Source organism: Aedes aegypti, unplaced genomic scaffold (genome assembly GCF_002204515.2).
Source record: "Aedes aegypti strain LVP_AGWG unplaced genomic scaffold, AaegL5.0 Primary Assembly AGWG_AaegL5_hic_scaff_512_PBJ_arrow, whole genome shotgun sequence".
Taxonomy (NCBI): Eukaryota; Metazoa; Arthropoda; class Insecta; order Diptera; family Culicidae; genus Aedes; species Aedes aegypti.
In genome coordinates, this window is record NW_018736187.1 from 1 (window position 1) to 7,462 (window position 7,462).

Genomic DNA, 7,462 nt, shown 5'->3' on the forward strand with positions numbered 1-7,462 from the left:
ATACGGCATTCCCTTTTTCTTTTCCCCCCCGGACCGGGTCCAAAGCGTTCTTAACGAGGTCTCACGCGATAATCCTTCCACAAAATGACGCCAATAACCGCTTTTCTTCGCTTTAACCAAGCTTTTGAACTTGCGTTCAAGGGAAGAATAGCGCTCATAGTTGTCAATTGAACCGCGTTTCCGAAAGTCTTTAAACGCAGCGGATTTCTCGCGATAGAGTTCCTTACACTCGTCATCCCACCACGGATTGGGAGGCTTCTTACGAACGACGGACTTGGCACAGGACGGCGTTGTGCTTGAAGCGCGCTGTTGAGAATCAACTCGGATAAAAATCGATACTCTTCCAACGGAGGAAGTACTTCTACCGCTTGTTCTCCATCAATGATCGTTTCCGCGTATTTTCCCAGTCAATGTGTTTCGTGAGGTCGTAGGCGAGATCGATGGATGGAGACTGTTGTGTTCCATTGGAAATTGAAACTACGATCGGCAAGTGATCGCTACCATGGGATCCTGGATTACCCTCCATGAACAATCCAGCGATAACGAGCTTGAACATATTGAGAGGTCTAAACGGCTATCCCTAGGACTTCCATCTTGAGCTGGAGGTGCCACTCGTGTAACTTCCCCAGTGTTGAGAATTGTCATATTGAAGTCGTCGCGAGGTCATATATCAACGTTGATCTGTGGTCGTCATACAGTTCCCCCAGCCTGTTCCGTGGGAGTTGAAATCCCCATGAACAACCGTGGTTCAGGCATAACTGAGCAGATGTGAGAGAGATCTCTGCGAGATATCGCCGATCTCGGAGGAAGATATATGGAGGCGACACTGAGGCTTGGCTTTTGCCTCGGATAGTCACCTGACATGCAACGACTTCAATGCCTGACATCGGCGGCAGATCGACTCTGTAGAACGAGTGATGCTTTCTGATCCCCAAAAGCACTCCTCCATATGAGTCGGATCGATCCAGGCGAATAATATTAAAATCATGGAAAGGAAGGGTCACATCAGGTGTTAGCCATGTTTCTGATAACGCAAAAACATCGCACTGTAAATTATTAACTAAAAATTTAAAACTATCTAATTTAGGCATAATACTACGACAGTTCCAGTGTAGAACAGAAATCATATCTTCGACCTCTGTGGATAATTTATCCATCAAAAGATATGATCGTTGCAAGGAGGGGCATTCTAGAAGCCAGCTGCTTCAAAAGAGGAGTCACACATGGAAGCAATCCTTTGACAATGTTCTTCACTGGGTCGGAAGCATTGAAGAAGTTAAGGATGATATCCATTATGCCAGAAAGCGTAAACATAGGAACGCCCTGAGGTTGTCCTAGGGGCTCCGAATGCGAGCTTTCTTTTGGCTGAGCAGTCTGAAATTTTGGAATATTTGGGATTTTAGATTTTCCCGGTAGCGGCGGAAAGTCTCTTTCCTCTTGGAGTTTGAATCCAGGAGGCGAAAGCTTTGAGACTTTCGCGACAGGCTTAGTATTTTTCATGGTTGGTGGGTCATCACTGCTAGGCAGATTCCGAGGCTTTTTTGTGGGTCTCTGGAGTCTCACACGCTTCCTCGATGAACCCTTGAAAACGAAGGAAATTCCTTCACCAACCTCAGAGTCAGAGCCCTGATCATCAAGAGACAGAGAAGAGTAGATATTTTGTGATTCAGCAGACGGAGCAGCCTTTTTCAACATCTCGGCAAAACTACGCCGAGAGCGCTGCTCTAAAGATCGTCGCTGATGTTGCTGCCGGCGTACGTACGTTGGGCAGTTTTCGAGGGCATGTGGTGGACTTTCGTTGCAATAAACGCATTTTGGCGGTATACTACATGCACCATCCACATGTCTCTCTCCGCAAGAAGCACAGCGAGGTTTATTGCAGCAATACTGGGCAGTATGGCCCAGCTGCTTGCAATTGGTGCAATTCATTACCTTCGGTACGTACAGCCGCACAGGTAAACGAAGTTTGCCGATTACTAGAAAATTCGGCAAAGCAGATCCGGAAAAGGTCACACAGAAGGAGTCTGAATGCGAATAGATCTTCTTATCTCCCACCAGGGATACGGAATGCAATTGCTTGCATTCCAGTATGGGGACAGATGGGAGAGAAGGGTTTGAAGCGACCACAACCCTGCATCAATTCTTCGCAGTCATACTGCCTTCGGTGACCACTCCCGCAATCTCAACCCGATGGCTCGGTAGATAAGTTTGGTACTCACGAGTAAAGAGCTCACAGGCCACAATCTCATTGGCCTGTTTACGGTCACTGACGGTGACGCGCAGCTTACCAGAACCCACTGTGTCAATGGCGACAACGGAAGAGAATCGCTTAGTCAGATCCTTACTGATCTGAATAGTGTTCAACCGTTTGCCTTTGGATCGAAAGAAAACAACAAAAGGCCCATCAGAGTCGGGCGGGTAGGCCTTGAGGCGGGGGGACGTCGGAGATGATTGATATTTGTGTCCATTTGAGACACATCAGATTGAGGGGACACACATGGAGTTGGGCATAGAGGTGTTTGTGTTTTGTTGGTTCAACACATTCGAAGACTCAGTGAGGGGATACGACGTTTCCCCGCCATCATCATCTACACCCATTGCGGTAGCTTAACACCGCAAAGGGGCGCACGAAACTTAAACTAACACTAGCCACAGAAATGGAAATTGAAATCAAACTGAAAAAACACACATACAAAGGGGAATGGGAAGAGGGGAAACTTTCACACACAGTAAAAAACTAATCAAAAGAGTCGTGAAGAGGAGAAGAACAACGAGAGGTACTTATCTTTTACTCTATCCACGCAGACGTCGTCGTCGATGATGCTGTAACCGATGGGCGTCTACGCTTGGGGAGAGGTAGCAAATGGCGGACGACCGTTCGCTGGCGCGTCTCCGCTGTCGCACACTACAGATGCATGATCACTGCGTTGCACTCAGGTAGCACACGGGACGAGGTACGGGGCTGTCCTCGACGGTACACGTGATCCGAAGAACCGCTCACTGGTACTTGTGGATGTGTGGTTGGTCTCTCACTCTCTCTGCTCTTACGCTATACACACACTATAGCCGATGAACACACTGCACTGCACACAGGTAGCACACGGGACGGGGTGCAGGCTGCTTTCAACGATGCACGTGATCGGAAAAATCCACGCGTTGGCGAAAACGTTTAACAGTTTTGCGCAAAACTCGATTTAACGGCAACACAATGGCTTCGCCGAAAGTGTTCCGCTTCCAAGCCGAACTAAGGCTTTTCACTGCAATAAACACACTTTGCACTAACTAACAACCAAATATTTGGGAAGAACGGGGGTGAACCCGGACACACGAGACTATCGACTGTCTCGCACGGTAGCTCAACAAGGAATGCACACCTACTTTGCACGCAAGGATATTCGCAAGCACACCTGGCAGCACCCAAATGGCGAACTTTGCAACCAAATCGACCATGTTCTGGTAGACGGCCGACATTTTTCCGATGTCATCGATGTTAGAACTATTAGGGGTCCCAATATCGACTCAGACCACTATCTCGTTGTAAGCAAAATTGGAGCGCGATTATCAACCGTTTCAAGTTTTAGAAATCGACAATCGTTGCGTTTCAACATCCAACGCCTGTCAGCAGATGGTGTAGCAGCGGACTACCATCAAAAGCTCGATGAGCGGATTAGCGAAATCGACGAAAGCGTCAACCTCAGCGATCTGTGGGAGTCAGTCCACGGAGCGGTGAGCACAGTAGCGCGAGAAGTGGTAGGTACTGCTCAACGGAGACCAAAGAACGGTTGGTTCGACGAGGAGTGCCAGAGAATGACGAACGAGAACTTGACTAGAAGCCGGATGCTGGTGTCTGGTACCCGTCAGAGCAGAGAGCGGTACAAGGAAGCAAGGGCAGCCGAAAAAACGGATCCATCGCAGAAAGAAAAAGGAGCATGCTCAGGCGCAAGAAGCTATGGAACAGAACAACATGCGACGGTTCTACGAGTCCGTAAATGGTGTGCGGAGAAAAACAGCGCCGTCTCCGCCATGTGCAACGACCGCGAAGGAAACTTGCTGACGGATAAAACAATGGTGGCCGCCAGGTGGAAAGAGTACTTCGAGTAATTGTTGAACGGAGATAATGGAAGTGGATCTTGTAGCAGAATTCAAATCGATGGCGATGGACAGGCTGTGGACCCTCCAACGCTAGATGAGATAAAAAAGCTATCAATGGGCTGAAGAACAACAAGGCTGCTGGAAGGACGAGCTCCCGGCCGAACTGCTCAAACACGGAAGTGAGCAGCTGCACGAACTCCTTCACCGTATCATTTCAAGGGTATGGGAGGAAGAACAAGTGCCTAGTTGATTGGAAAGTCTCATTACCCTTTGTACAAGAAAGGCATCGACTGGAGTGCGTCAATTAGCGAAGGATAACACTCCTTAACTCGGCGTACAAAATAATGTCTGGAATTCTGTTCAACAGATTGAGACCGTATGAGGAGTCCTTTGTCGGCGAATACCAAGCTGGTTTTCCGAGAGGGCCGATCAACGACGGATCAAATGTTTACCCTGCGTCAAATCCTAGATAAATTCCGGGAGTACAACTTGCAGACTCATCATCTGTTTGTAGATTTCAAAGCAGCGTACGCTTCAGTGAAGAGAAACGAGTTGTGGCAAATTATGTCGAACATGGATTTCCGGCGAAGCTGATTAGACTGATTCGTGCAACGCTTGATGGATCGAAATCAAGTGTGCGGGTGGTGGACGAGATTTCGTCATCGTTCGTAACCTTTGATGGATTGAAACAGGGTGCAGCTCTTTCTAACCTGCTGTTTAACATAACGCTCGAAGGTGCTATCAGGAGAGCCGGTGTGCAGAGAAGCGTTACCATTATCACACGTTCTTATATGCTCCTTGGCTTTGCGTACGATATCGACATCATCGGGATTGACCGTCGGGCAGTGGAAGAGGCGTTCGTGTCTTTCAAGAGGGAGATAGCGAGGATCGGGCTCACGATCAACACCACAAAACGAAGTACATGATAGCTGGTGGTCAACGTGGGTCCGGACGTGTTAGTGGTAGCGAAATGGTGCTAGGTGGTGAAAAGTTTGAAGAGGTGGAAGAATTTGTGTATCTTCGCGAGGTGAAAAGACGTATTGCAGCTGCGAGTCGGGCTTTCTACAGGCTCCCGTAACCAGGTGAAGTCCCGTAGCCTGCAAACGAAAACAAAACTCGCGTTTTACAAGACACTGATCCTTCCGGGTGTCCTATATAGCCATGGATCATGGACATTGAAGGAAGTCGACCGGACTTCGGGGTGCTTGAACGTAAAGTGCTGCGAACAATACTCGGTAAACTAGAAAAATGGCATCTGGCGGCGTCGCATGAATCACGAGTTGTACCAAGTGTATATAGAGGTGAATATTGTCAAGCGCTTAAAACACGGCAGGCTGCGTTGGGCTGGTCATGTTGCTCGTATGCCGGAAGAACGACAAGCAAACAGTGTTGTGAAAAACTCAATTTCTCACAACTCACGCTTGAGATTTTTCATGCGAGAGTTGTCAATCATGCAACTCAGCAGTCAAAAAATCATAGATGATATGGCTCACCTTTTTAACTCATTGTCTCGTATTTCCACAGTTTACTCACACACGGCAATAATTTCTTGTTAGTCTGGTAAAATTATGTTAATCCTTTCTAACGTAAACAACAACATTCGGGTTTCACGAGTTTTTGCCGGGTTTTGCGACTGAATCATTTTTTACGGTTTGAGTGGATTGAGTTGATTTTGCATCAAAATCTCAAGCGTGAGATTTGCGAAGCAGATCTCTAATGAGTTTGCTCTCACGGGAGAGCGTATTGATTGAGATTTTGAGTGTGAGTCTATCAACACTGCAAGCAAAGATAATATTCAACAGAGAACCCGGACGAGGCCGCCGACTTCGTGGTAGGCCGCGCAACGATGGCTTTTTGCGATTGAGGAGGACTTAAGGGCACTTAACGTTCAGGACGACTGGAAGCGATTGGACCAGGACCGAGCCCAGTGGAGAGGACTCATCCATTCGGCGCAGATTCATCGTAACGAATTGTAGCCCATCAAGTATCAAGTATCAAGTAAGTAACGCTGAGGTATTAAATAAAATAAATAAATTCACAGCTTTTTGATGAATTATACTTCACTGAAGCCTTGAGTCATTGTAATATGAATTAAATTGGTATTTTCTACGTTGGATTTTTCAAAAGTTTACTTTTTGTTTCCAATTTATCTTTATTTCCTAAAGATTTGAGTATTCCTAAACCGATCTTCTTTTCTGGCGTTACGTCCCAACTGGGACGAAGCCTGCTTCTCAGATTAGTGTCCTTATGAGCACTTCCACAGTTATTAACTGAGAGATTTCTTTGCCGATTGACCATTTTAACATGTCGATATACACATACGCAGGTACGAAGATACTCTATGCCCTGGGAATCGAGAAAATTTCCTTTACGAAAAGATTCTCGACCAGCGGGATTCGAATCCACGACCCTCAGCATGGTCATGCTGAATAGCTGCGCGTTTACCGCTACGGCTATCTGGGCCCCGATGAAGCAAATTAAACAAATTTAATTAATTTACTAGCGTTTCATTTCGAATCGTCTATAATACACCACTATTGTACTAAGCAAATAACATTTCGTGAAAATTATTAGTAAAACGAATGTCTTGAAAAACATAAGAAGGCAAATGAACTGTCCACAATATTAGTACGCAACTGTAACTTCTGCTCGCTGTATCTTCTCTCACCTGTGCCTAGCACAACCATATAGCTCCGGTCATCAATTATGGGCTGTAACAGTTTTGCATCCATGTGAGTAAAAACGTGAAATCTTTTTGCTGACAAGAAGCTTACATTTGTTACGTTAGGGAAAATGACGTTATGTGGCTTATGCTGTTCCGATAAGATTCGTTGAAAAAAAATATTTTTAAGTTTTATTTCGAAGCAAAGTTTTCTGATTATAATACGGATACATTAATGGCTTTTACGCGGGAAGTATGCTTTTGTCCATTAGCCTTCCATCAGTCGCTAAAGAACAGTTTTTTTATAAATTAGGTATAAGAAGCTAGACAGATATGATGTGAAATTTCTTCAGTGGAAGAATAGAACCTTGTAAACATTCTGACCCTTCGGTAACCATCGAATTGTGTCTTAAAGGAACCGGTAAAGTGGACAAACAAAATCTCTTGAAAGCAGATATTTCAGGATCCTGATTATTTAGCAAGATGGCGCCTTCGTCAAAGGAACCCTTCCACCAAAAACATGCTAAGACAGTGATTCCCAAAGTGGGCGAATTCGCCCCCCTGGGGGCGATTTTCAGGCTCAAGGGGGTAAAAATTTGTAAAACAGAATTTGGGGGGCGAAAAATCCAGAAAGTGGGCGAAAAAGCTAACATGGGAGCATTTGAAAATAATTACTCATAACCTTTGGAGGACACACATCTGAAGGTT